The sequence below is a fragment of the Medicago sativa genome, chromosome 1 (assembly GCF_051527215.1).
Source record: "Medicago sativa cultivar Bolivia chromosome 1, Bolivia_mono, whole genome shotgun sequence".
In the NCBI taxonomy this organism is placed as follows: domain Eukaryota; kingdom Viridiplantae; phylum Streptophyta; class Magnoliopsida; order Fabales; family Fabaceae; genus Medicago; species Medicago sativa.
The window spans coordinates 72,329,898-72,343,733 of NC_140749.1; the positions used below are offsets into that span (position 1 = coordinate 72,329,898).

The window sequence follows — 13,836 nt, forward strand, 5'->3', positions numbered from 1 at the left end:
TTCACCACAATCCAAATCAAAATTAATTCGGCATGCATTTTTAAAAGAGTAAAGTACTACATCCTCCGGTCACAATTATCAGCAAAAATAACATTTTAGATTCATTTAATTAATGAGTAAAATAAATAGCTTTAGGGCGTGTTTGGATGAAGGGTTTAGGAGGAGAAGTAAGGAGAGGGCTTACTTTTCTTTTTTAAATTACGGACATTATAAAATGATTTTTAGAAAATTGAATTAACAACATGATAAATGATTATATAATACTTCAAAAACACTTAATTTATTTTTAAAAAACATTTTACATTGTTCGTAATTTAAAAATTAAAAGTAAACCCTCCCTTCTCCACCTAAACCATCAATCCAAACACATACTTAAAATTTATGAGGACAAAGATATAGAGGCAAACAACATTATAGACAAGCTGAGCATGAGCAAAGTATCATCATTGATTACATTTTTTAATACACTCACACAACAACGCACACTCTTTTATTCTCTGATTTTCCATGAAAATTCAGTGTAAACAAATCAAAATCAAATTACGCATTCATTCTCATTTCAGGGTTTACACTTTTTTGACCACTACCTCCTTCTTCTTGTTCATAACCACCACTTTTCGATTTTCTCTCTCCAAATTCACTATTTCCGTTAACGTTCCGTGTTCTTCAAGGGAAGCTTCAACCACGAACCTGCTTTTTATAGCAAAAACCCATTTTTTCATCGCTACATTGCAACTTTACCGCAACTTTCTCCAAAACAGTTACGAAAGCTTCTTCTGCATTGCATTCACACTTTTTACATTTTTGTTGTTTCTATTTCTATTTTGTTCTACTTAACGATTAAGGAAACCCTTGCATGGAAGGGTTTAGTATGCTGCTTTGTGATTTTCTTGTTGATTTTCTATAGGCTCACTAAAAGCTTCCAATGGAAATCTTACTGTCAAATCCCTGTCAGATGTGTATCAGAATACACACAAGATAGAAGCTACTCCCACATGCAATAATAACACCAGAACCAGTAAGGGTAATATTGATATTGGTTCTTCTTCACCCTTGGGAGAAGTTAAATCTTCTTTAAATTGTGATGCTGCATTAAGGACTGGCTTGAATTTTAATCGAAATGGGTCAAGGCAAACTCTTTCTGAGGATAAAAAGAAATCCTTTCGATATGTCGAAGACATAACAAAAGGTTCTGAAAACATTAAAATATCATTATTAGACGAAACCAACAGTGAGGATTTTCCAAAATTTAATTACATTCCATGTAACACAATGTATCAAAGTGCAAATGTTAATATTTCACTTGCTCGGATTACGGATGAGGATTGCTGCTCTGATTGTTCAGGCGACTGTCTTTCCTTGTCAGTTCCTTGTGCATGCTCTCAAGAAACTGGTGGAGAGTTTGCTTACACTTCACAAGGTTTGTTGAGTGAAAAGTTTTAAACAGATTGCATGTCTATGGTAAAGGAACCCCAGCATCATCATTATGGGTATTGTAAAGAGTGCGCAGTTGAGAGGACTAAGAATGAGACCAAACTTGAACCATGCAAGGGACATCTGGTTAGGACGTTTATAAATGAGTGCTGGAGGAAATGTGGATGTGACATGCAGTGTGGAACTCGGGTAGTGCAACGAGGTTTAAGCCGTAAATTGCAGGTAAACTATTCTCTGAATAACTTGCACCTTATTTGAAGAGAGTTTTTTTTTAAACAGCAAATCTTATTTGATGAGAGTTTTATTTACTTTCGTTTGTTTTAATTTTTTGTCATGGTTGGTTGATGAATTTATGGCAAATGAGATTTGCAATATGTTTAGGGAAGGATTTATGTCTTTGATCAACTATTTCTTTAAAACTGTTTTCTGAATACTCTTTGAACTTATCTGTTGATGGAAAATACGAATGCAATATGTTTAAGGAAGCATTTGTCTTTGATCCTCTATTTATATTCCATACCTCTATAGTATAATGAAGATATCCTAATCAAGTTAGAAATTCAAACTAACAGATTAAAAAAGTTAAGTTTGTGGAATGATCTTGTTGTATCAATCTCCTATATGTTCTTTTGGATCACTACATTACTTTGGTTCTATTAGTGTCTCAACTGTCAATTTGTTCACCTTGCTGCAATTGCCACATTGTTTGTTAAATCCGGTAAAATGGTGATTCTTATTATTACAAGCCATTATTGTTGCTAAATTTATTGTGTTTGATCTATGATTGAGACCTTCTTATCTCTTATTCTTCAGGTGTTTTTGACTCAAGAAGGAAAGGGCTGGTTAATAGTAAGAATTTGTCCTATTTAATTGGCAAAACATAAATGTTATTCTTATAGGCATATGTTAAAAGTCAATTTCTTAAGGGAGGCAGAAATGGCTAATAGTAAAAATTGAACTCGAAACCTTTTTAAATTTCTTTAGTGTCCTAATGCAGACTAATGGTTCTATATATGGATGGGTTAGGGTCCAAAAAACGGCCTAACTAAAATTTAGAAATGTGTTAGGGTTGGGTGTAATTGATCCCAACTGACTCACTATTAGAAACCGGATGAGGATTGCAGCTCCGATTGTTCTGGCGACTGTCTGTCCTTGTCATTTTCTTGTGCGTGCTCTCAAGAAACTGGAGGAGAGTTTGCTTACACTTCACAAGGTTTGTTGAGTGAAAAGTTTTTAACAGATTGCATGTCTATGGTAAAGGAACCCCAGTATCATCATTATGTGTATTGTAAAGAGTGCCCAATTGAGAGGACTAAGAATGAGACCAAACCTGAACCATGCAAGGGACATCTGGTTAGGAAGTTTATAAAGGAGTGCTGAAGGAAATGTGGATGTGACATGCAGTGTGGAAATCGGGTAGTGCAACGAGGCTTAAGCCGTAAATTGCAGGTAAACTATTCGCTGAAGTCTGAATAACTTGCAACTTATTTGAAGAGAGATTTTTTTCTTTTTTTTGAAACAGCATCTTATTTGATGAGAGTTTTATTTTCGTTCGTTTGTTTTAATTTTTTGTTATGGTTGGTAGATGAATTTAAGGCATATGAGAAGATTGAAGTATAAGGAAATGATAAACCTAAGTTTCATCCCGGATATGTTTCGACAAGTTGCAATGGTAATCATGATAGGCTTTCTAACAATGTCTTTTACTTTTTTTTTCTTGTCGTTACATCAATTATGATTGAACTTTCTATCAATTTGAGTCCTGAAAGGTCTCCCGTTTTTCTTTCATTTGTCCTGTCTGAATGGTAGGATACTAGTAGTGGAGATCTTTAAATCAGTTGGTTCGTAATTTCAATGTTTCCTATATTTTTTGCATGAATTTTAAAAGAAAAATAGGTTCGAAAAGGGAGCAATTCTGACATCTCGTACCCCGTAACTAGATAATTTCATCTACTTAAAGTTTGCGTCTGCTGCCTAAGAAAAGCATATATTGTTGCAGACTTTGAACTTAGTTTGAAGTTTCTTTAATTGTATGCTGCTTTGTGATTTTCTATAGGCTCACTAATAGCTTCCAATGGAAATCTTACTGTCAAATCCCTGTCAGATGTGTATTAGAATACACACAAGATAGAAGCTACTCCCACATGCAATAATAACACCAGAACCAGTAAGGGTAATATTGATATTGGTTCTTCTTCACCCTTGGGAGAAGTTAAATCTTCTTTAAATTGTGATGCTGCATTAAGGACTGGCTTGAATTTAAATCGAAATGGGTCAAGGCAAACTCTTTCTGAGGATAAAAAGAAATCCTTTCGATATGTCGAAGACATAACAAAAGGTTCTGAAAACATTAAAATATCATTATTAGACGAAACCAACAGTGAGGATTTTCCAAAATTTAATTACATTCCATGTAACACAATGTATCAAAGTGCAAATGTTAATATTTCACTTGCTCGGATTGCGGATGAGGATTGCTGCTCCGATTGTTCAGGCGACTGTCTTTCCTTGTCAGTTCCTTCTGCATGCTCTCAAGAAACTGGTGGAGAGTTTGCTTACACTTCTCAAGGTTTGTTGAGTGAAAAGTTTTAAACAGATTGCATGTCTATGGTAAAGGAACCCCTGCATCATCATTATGTGTATTGTAAAGAGTGCCCAATTGAGAGGACTAAGAATGACACCAAACCTGAACCATGCAAGGGACATCTGGTTAGGACGTTTATAAAGGAGTGCTGGAGGAAATTTGGATGTGACATGCAGCGTGGAACTCGGGTAGTGCAACGAAGTTTAAGCCGTAAATTGCAGGTAAACTATTCTCTGAATAACTTGCACCTTATTTGAAGAGGTTTTTTTTTTTTTTTTTTTTTAAAACAGCAAATCTTATTTGATGAGAGTTTTTTGTCATGGTTGGTTGATGAAGTTATGGCAAATGAGATTCGCAATATGTTTAGCGAAGGTTTTATGTCTTTGATCAACTATTTCTTTAAAACTGTTTTCTGAATACTCTTGGAACTTATCTGTTGATGGAAAATATGAATGCAATATGTTTAAGGAAGCATTTATGTCTTTGATCCTCTATTTATATTCCATACCTCTATAGTATAATGAAGATATCCTAATCAAGTTGGAAATTCAGACTAACAGATTAAAAAAGTTAAGTTTGTGGAAGAGTGAACCATCAAATTAGTCCCTGAATTTTCATGCGTCGGCCAACTTCGTCCCTCAATTATGCGAAATATCAACTTAGTCCCTGAATTTGTCAGACGTCCATCAAAAAGGTCCCTCCGTCCAAGTGCTCTGTTAGCCATGCTGATCTGTCGCCCTGCATGCTATGTTGTCTTGTACGCGTGGCAAGAAGGAAGCCACGTGTTCAGGGACTAATTTGATTGAATTGGAAAAAGTTGAGTTTTCACTTTTCTGTTTATTTTTTTCTGTTTTTCCCATTTTGCTCTTGCATTACCCATACCTCCTTCTTCTTATTTCAGAACATCAAAAACGTCCTTGACCCTTCTTCTTCCCGCTAAAACTTCCTCCATTTTCACCCCTCCAAAATCATCATCATCTCCGACGATTCTGACGTTTTTGAAGTTTGTGTGTTCGCGGCTGTGATTAAAGGTAACGCCTTTCCTGTTGTTTATCAAGTTTCTGTGTTCGTATTCACCCTGTTTTTGTCCGTTTTTTTGTGTTTTCGTTTTAAGTTTTGATCATGTTGTTTATTTTGTTTCTGTGATCGTTGATGCTTGCCTTGTTCTTTGTTTGTTTGTTGCATTTTTGAGACAGTTGTTTTGATTATTCGTTTTAGGGTTTTGGGTTAAGACTTTAAAATTTGAAAGTGTTGTGCCTGGAAATGCTCCTAACTTTGTGCCAGACAATGTTGTGTCTGGAAATACAGAAACTGCAGGAAATGTTGTTGCAAATGCTGGACAAGTATGACTCTTAATTTTTAAGGATCGTTTTGGCAATTAGTATATTAATTGAAGGACTGATATGATTGATTATGTTATGATTTTAGGGACTAATTTGATTGAAATTGCAATTTCAGGTTTCTGCACCCAGGAGGTATGGCCTTAGAGGACCAATTCTTTCAGCTGATAGGCCTAAGCAAACACCAATGAGGGGTCATGCACCAGCTCATCCAACTCCTGCTGGCATAATTAGGGTTCCATATCCAACTTATGGTCCATCTGGTTCGACTCAACCTACTAAATTCATGGAGTTTATACCAACTCCCGGATTTCCAAAGAAGTGATGCTTCCTGGAGTTTAATAGATGTTTTGGATTTGTCATATTTAGGCTTATTTGAATTATGCCCCATAATTGGGTTTCTTTTTGCTTAACTTGCTGTTTAAGACTTATTACTTGTTAATGCCCCATAGTTGGGTTGCTTTTGCCTATGTAATTTCTCGGACTTATGACTTATGACCTATGACTTATGCCTATGTAATATTTCAGTTTCACTTTGTGTGTTCTGCTTTTTTTAGTTTATTTTGTACACATATGTTTCAAGGATCAATTTGATATCTGATTAAACAATTCAGGGACTTATTTGATGGTTTTTTTATATAACGTAAGGATCTATTTGATAGATAGAGAAATAATTCAGGGACTAATTTGATGACAATATTATTATAGAAAGATTACATTTCTCAATCATCTTCAACCTCTTTTCATTAGTTAAACCAACCTTTGGCAGAGGGCAAGCATAGAATGGTCTTCTTGGGTTTTTTAAAGTATTGGATTTTCTAACAATACAAATTGTAGGACACCAACATTCAAGCACTCTCACAACACCATTAAACTTGGAGCTTGAAGATGAAGCTTGACTTTCATAACTGTTTTTCCCATATTCCCGCCCCACATCATTACAGATTCAATTTCAATAGTTTTGCTTCAAGAAATTTTGAGGATTTTGGCTTTCAGATTCAATACGAAAAAATTAGGCTTTGAAGTTTTTTGAATTGGGGCAGAACTGGACCACTTATTAGTGGGGGAAGTTTTCGTGATTATAGAGTGTAGATTGCAGATTGTGTAATTAGGGTTCCAATTTTATACAATTGGGGAAGAAAGAGATGCTGGGGAAGAAAAGAGTCATTTGGGAAGAAAGCCAAAACATTTTCTGCAAATCAATCAATTTAGTCATTCGAAATGTTTGTTATTATCAGCCAAATTAGTCTCTGCCTACGTGGCGTCTGACATGTGAGAGGTTAACGGCCACGTCAACCCCGTTAACGCTCCGTTTGAACAGAAGGACTAACTTGATTGACATTTAACAAATTCAGGGATTAAATTGATATTTCGCATAATTGAGGGACGAAGTTGGCCGACCCGTGAAAATTCAGGGACGAAGTTTGATGATTCACTCTTTGTGGAATGATCTTGTTGTATCAATCTCCTATATGTTCTTTTTTTGGATCACTACATTATTTTGGTTCTATTAGTGTCTCAACTGTCATTTTGTTCACCTTGCTGCAATTGCCACATTGTTTGTTAAATCCGGTAAAATGGTGATTCTTATTATTACAAGCCGTTATTGTTGCTAAATTTATTGTGTTTGATCTATGATTGAGACCTTCTTATCTTTTATTCTTCAGGTGTTTTTGACTCAAGAAGGAAAGGGCTGGTTAATAGTAAGAATTTGTCCTATTCAATTGGCAAAACATTAATGTTATTCTTATAGGCATATGTTAAAAGTCAATTTCTTAAGGGAGGGAGAAATGGTTAATAGTAAGAATTGAACTCGAAACCACCTTAAATTTCTTTAGTGTCCTAATGCAGACTAATGGTTCTATATAAGGATAGGTTAGGGTCTAAAAATCGGCCTAACTAAAATTTAGAAATGTGTTAGGGTTGGGTGTAATTGATCCCAACTGACTTACTATTAGAAATCGGATGAGGATTGCTGCTCCGATTGTTCTGGCGACTGTCTGTCCTTGTCATTTCCTTGTGCATATGCTCTCAAGAAACTGGAGGAGAGTTTTCTTACACTTCACAAGGTTTGTTGAGTGAAAAGTTTTTAACAGATTGCATGTCTATGGTAAAGGAACCCCAGTATCATCATTATGTGTATTGTAAAGAGTGCCCAATTGAGAGGACTAAGAATGAGACCAAACCTGAACCATGCAAGGGACATCTGGTTAGGACGTTTATAAATGAGTGCTGGAGGAAATGTGGATGTGACATGCAGTGTGGAACTCGGGTAGTGCAACGAGGTTTAAGCCGTAAATTGCAGGTAAACTATTCTCTGAAGTCTGAGTAACTTGCAACTTATTTGAAGAGATTTTTTTTCTTTTTTTTGAAACAGCATCTTATTTGATGAGAGTTTTATTTACGTTCTTTTGTTTTAATTTTTTGTTATGGTTGGTAGATGAATTTAAGGCATGAGAAGATTAAAGTATAAGGAAATGATAAACCTAAGTTTCATCCCGGATATGTTTCGACAAGTTGCAATGGTAATCATGATAGGCTTTCTAACAGTGTCTTTTACTTTTTTTTTCTTGTCGGTACATCAATTATGATTGAACTTTCTGTCAATTTGAGTCCTGAAAGGTCTCCCGTTTTTCTTTCATTTGTCCTGTCTGAATGGTAGGATACTAGTAGTGGAGATCTTTAAATCAGTTGGTTCGTAATTTCAATGTTTCCTATATTTTTTGCATGAATTTTAAAAGAAAAATAGGTTCGAAAAGGGAGCAATTCTGACATCTTGTACCCCGTAACTAGATTATTTTCATCAACTTAAAGTTTGCTGCATCTGCTGCCTAAGAAAAGCATATATTGTTGCAGACTTGAACTTAGTTTGAAGTTTCTTTATTTGTATGCTGCTTTGTGATTTTCTTGTTGATTTTCTATAGGCTCACTAAATGCTTCCAATGGAAATCTTACTGTCAAATCCCTGTCAGATGTGTATCAGAATAGACACAAGATAGAAGCTACTCCCACATGCAATAATAACACCAGAACCAGTAAGGGTAATATTGATATTGGTTCTTCTTCACCCTTGGGAGAAGTTAAATCTTCTTTAAATTGTGATGCTGCATTAAGGACTGGCTTGAATTCAAATTGAAATGGGTCAAGGCAAACTCTTTCTGAGGATAAAAAGAAATCCTTTCGATATGTCGAAGACATAACAAAAGGTTCTGAAAACATTAAAATATCATTATTAGACGAAACCAACAGTGAGGATTTTCCAAAATTTAATTACATTCCATGTAACACAATGTATCAAAGTGCAAATGTTAATATTTCACTTGCTCGGATTGCGGATGAGGATTGCTGCTCCGATTGTTCAGGCGACTGTCTTTCCTTGACAGTTCCTTCCTTGTGCATGCCCTCAAGAAACTGGTGGAGAGTTTGCTTACACTTCACAATTTTTAACAGATTGCATGTCTATGGTAAAGGAACCCCAGCATCATCATTATGTGTATTGTAAAGAGTGCCTAATTGGAGGTAAACTATTCTCTGAAGTCTGAATAACTTGCACCTTATTTGAAGAGAGATTTTTTTATTTTTTTTTATACAGCATCTTATTTGATGAGAGTTTTATTTACGTTCGTTTGTTTTAATTTTTTGTTATGGTTGGTAGATGAATTTAAGGCAAATGAGATTTGCAATATGTTTAGGGAAAGATTTATGTCTTTGATCAACTATTTCTTTAAAACAGTTCTCTGAATACTCTTGGAACTTATTTGTTGATTTTTTTTTTTTTTTTTTGTGTTGTTATGTTAGATGAAGTTATGGAAAATACGATTGCAATATGTTTAAGGAAGAATTTATGTCTTTGATCCCCTATTTATTTATTCCATACCTTTATAGTATAACGAAGATATCCTAATCAAGTTTGAAATTTAGACTGACCGATTAAAAAAGTTAAGTTTGTGGAAGCATCTTCTTGTATCAATATCTTATATGTTTATTTTTTTTGGGGGTCACTACATTATTTTGGTTCTATTAGTGTCTCAACTGTCAATTAAAATTTGTTCACTTTGCTGCAATTGCCACATTGTTTGTTAAATCCTCTAAAATGATTTTTTTTTTTTTTTTACAATGATTCTTATTATTACAAGCCGTTATTGTTGCTAAACTTATTGTGTCTGATCTATGATTGAGACCTTCTTATCTTTTAATCTTCAGGTGTTTTTGACTCAAGAAGGAGAGGGCTGGGGCGTTATAACACTAGAAGATTTGTCCAAGGGATCCTTTGTCTGTGAATATGCAGGGGAGATTTTAACCAATTCAGAATTATATGACAGGATTGTGTATTTACCGGCAATGATAGACATACATATCCTGTAACACTTGATGCAGACTGGGGTTCGAAAGTGGGATTAATGATAATTAATAAATTGGGGCTAAGCCAGGCTTCACATGGAGAAGCATACATCAATCTATATGGATCAATGATAATTAATAAAGGCTGGAAGATTGGAAATGGCAATTCAATCAAGGTTTGGAAGGATAATTGATTACCTTTTTAGAACATGTTGTAGGTCCTAACCCAAAACAATGGAAATTCCAATGTTTTCTCGGTTAGGAACCTTATGGAAGGGGATCGAACTATCTGGAATGAAGCCTTAGTTTGAAAGTACATTCTTACATATAGACAACGATCGAATTCTCCAAATCCCACTTATTCAGGAGGCAAAGGTAGACCAACTCATGTGCATGTATGAAAAGAATGGAGAAGTGAAATGCTTAAAAGATGAACAGAGTGTTTCTTGCTATATCCTACTTGCAACAACAAAAAAGAAACTCTCAATCATGGATTCGTGCTATGATAAAATGCGAGATAGCTAGGTAAGTTTGGTTTGGCTCTAAATTGGAGATAAACTGTGTAGGTTGGATGAGATACATGATTAATATCCTAAACAAAGAAGATTTACCATATTTTACAGTTATTGAATATGGAATATGGATGGCTAAAAATCTTTAAAATTTATGAGGACAAAGATATAGGGGCAAACAACATTATCAGACAAACTGAGCAAAGTAGTATCATCAATTTCAAACAAGCAAATAGCAAAGCTCCACAATATTGTAGTATCATCAATTTCAAACAAGCAAATAGCAATGCTCCACAATATTGAAAAACAGAAACATCAACACATACGTAACATTCAACATACAGGAAGGTGGAACCCATCAAAGTTGAAGGTGATTCTGGTGAAGTTTAGCCATAAACACTTGAACACTAGGTTGTTTGACTTTTGTGAAGTTTAGCCATAAACACTTGAACGTACCAAAAAAAAAAAAAAAAAAAAACTAAGTTAAATAGTCTTTGGTCTCTAATTTTTTTTCAAATTTTACTTTTTAGTCCCTCTAAAAATTTTCATCAAGTTTTAATCCCCTAAATATTTTACATCATCACTTTTAGTTCATACTTTTAGGTAAACTTATATGTATTGTTCAAAATTTTGAATTATTTTTACAATCATTTTTAGTACATTATATAAATCTTTCTTGCAGAAGTTTAATTTTTTAACAAGAATTGAATTAAATATGATGATTTTTTAAATTACTAACGCTTAAAATTTCATATTTAATTCATATTTTGTTAAAAAATTCAAAATTTTGGTGTGAGAAATAGTTAAATATTGTAAACGTCTCTATAAAAAATCGTTCAAAAATATGAAGAGTACATTAGAGTTGACTTTAAAAAAAAACTAAGCAATTGGGAAGTGACTAATGGGCTCCATCAACGACGGATTGTTCAGGAGAATCTGTGTTTGATTCTTGATGAAACAGTTCTTGATCATGCTTTACTTACCTTACGACCAAACTTCGAATTATCAAGACCCCTTTCTCCTTGAAAAACTGAATAGCAATATATATATAACTTACATGGCTATGAATGACATTTAGTGTCTGTTAATTATGTTTTAGTGGGAGGAGGTGCTGATTCATTATGGATCTTAAAAAAACCTATCAATCAGATTAAAAATACCCACATTTTTATCTCCCTAAAGAGCTTAGTAGTGAAACTCACATACATTAATTGTTAAGAAGTTGCAAATTGTACCTACACCGCAACAAATCAAATCTATGCAACTTATTATCTCTTGAGTTGTAGACTAAAACCACACAAATAAAAAATATGAAGGGCACACTAGAGTTGAATTGAAAAAAAAAAACTAAAAAAGCAAGCAATTGGAAGTGGTTAATGAGTTTCATTGATTATGAATTGTTCAGGAGAACTTGAGTTCGTTTCATAGATAGAACAATTCTTGACCAGACTTTACTTATCTCACGATCGAATTTCTGATTATCAAGGCCCATTTTTCATCAGAACCGGAGTGTTAACACAAAAATAAAAACTGAAAGTCATGATGAAAAATATTTAGATGCTAAAACTTGATGAAAAATTTTAAAAACTAAAAACCAAAATTTGAAATTTTTTTAAGGACCAAGAACTAAGAAAATTGTCAGACATTTTTTTTAACTTCTGTCTAACTCCCTTTTAGAAAAATCTTGTGTGACTATGACGAGGTATAATATATAGGAAGAGGTTAAACTCCCACAACATAACAAATTAAAATTTGAATTCGGACGTAAAGAAATACCACATTTAGTATCCAACATGCTTCGAATATCTTTTTTTTTAACAAACAAAAATGAGATATATTACCACAAGAGAAACAGTCTACTCTCTAGCATAAGGTGTGCAAAGAAGAGCAGTACAACAAAGTAAGTAATACAAAAAAAGACAGTCAACCAATACCCAAACAAATGAGAGGTTGATGTCACCACATATGGTAACCAAAAGTAAAACAAACATTTTTAGCTTTTCAGCCACTGTAAGGAAGTAATTTTGAGTTTTTCTAGAAGCTGCATAACACCCGAACACTACAAAGCCACATCAGTTGCAAAAACAACCGACGGGGTTTAAAGCCTCCTTAAGAATATACAAACTGAATAAAATGATCCAAAACGTACTGGGATCCACTGAGTACACACCGATCCAAGTTTTGACATGTTGCCATAGCATACCGAAAATATAACATATCTTGCAATATCGAGAGAGAATCCACTCCCGGAGATAATATATTTATCAAAAATACAACAAACACAGTACAAAAACACCAACAAGGATGCAATTAAATGATCCAACCAAATTTGCAGGGAAACAAGAACACTTAATCCACTAAAGCGAAAACTCCCAACAGAAACTACAATAACATCATGATCCCTTGACATAATTAAACAACCAAAGCAGTTAAAACCTTTTAGCTTAATGCTTGTTGCAGTGTGCAAGGCTTACGTTTCCCCTTCACCTTCAATGTGAAATCCTCAATAGTACAATGTAATGACTGTAAGAGGAACAACAGATAAAATGAAAAAGGGTAATATCAAATGTTGAATGAATGAAATGAACACCTAATGGAGCAGCTAATTAAACTAATAAATTAAATTATTATAAGTATTTACAAATAAAAACACTAGTCCATAATTATAAGTCTCTTTTGAAGAAAATGAGCCTAAATATCAACCTCAACTTTATCCCTAATTAATAGTACTAATCCAAGCACAAGTTGTCAAAGACTAACCATTAAGTACACAGTTAGTACATACATCATATAGTATATGAATCATGTTATTCAAATATCCAGCCTCTCTAAACTATACACTACAAACTTTTTTAATACTATCTTATATCCCTATTTTAGTTTCCATTAATCTCATTGTCATGTACACTAGTACATTTAACAAGAAAATATAAAAATGAGATAACATAAATTAAAATAAATAATGTAGTTTACATGTGATATATGTTTAACAAGAGAAGCAATTACTTGTCAGCATCGACTCTTCTTGACTAAGAATTGCAATATATCCTTTTGAAATAGAGGGGCAAAAGGGTCAATTTTCATGAGCAATGACTGCCCGTTACCAAGGAGAACATGTTTGTTATTGGCAAAATTAAGAATGCATGAAAAAAAATCTTTTTCTTTCTTTTTGACAAGAAAATGCGTGAAAAAACCTAAATAACAAGTGTTTCAAACAAGTTGTGGGGGAGAGTAGCTTTTTGTATTAATAATCTCACGGCTAACTCAAATGATTAAAGTTGTGGGGTGCCCTATATGCCACTAGGGTCAAAGACTATAATAATGATAATTTATATATATAAAAAAAAACTAGTAATTGCGTACCTCGACATATTGAGAAGCATTGAGCACTTTCAACCTATTCATCAAGGTATTTGCAATCTCTATAGCACTTCTGGGGAACCAAAGTTCAAAACTCTTCTCTTCAAGAAGTTTGAGACCAGGAACAAAGACCGGATGAGTCAAATGTGGATAACCAAGATGACCAACAAAAGTAAATGTCTTTAGATTTGGAGTGTTAATCATTTGAATTTTGTACTTATAGATACAACCTTTGTCAAACCGGATACTCAAGTTTGAAATGTTA

At 33.9% G+C, this 13,836-nt stretch overlaps 1 pseudogene across 1 annotated transcript; it reads left to right on the forward strand.

Moving 5' to 3' along the window:
* Positions 1–897: 897 nt before the first annotated feature.
* On the forward strand, positions 898–10,021 carry LOC146957110 (uncharacterized; annotated as a pseudogene). The gene is made up of 5 exons (XR_015030048.1): positions 898–1,436; positions 2,539–2,647; positions 3,550–4,003; positions 7,428–7,663; positions 9,562–10,021. The product of XR_015030048.1 is annotated as an uncharacterized LOC146957110 (transcript).
* The last annotated feature ends 3,815 nt before the right edge of the window (positions 10,022–13,836 follow it).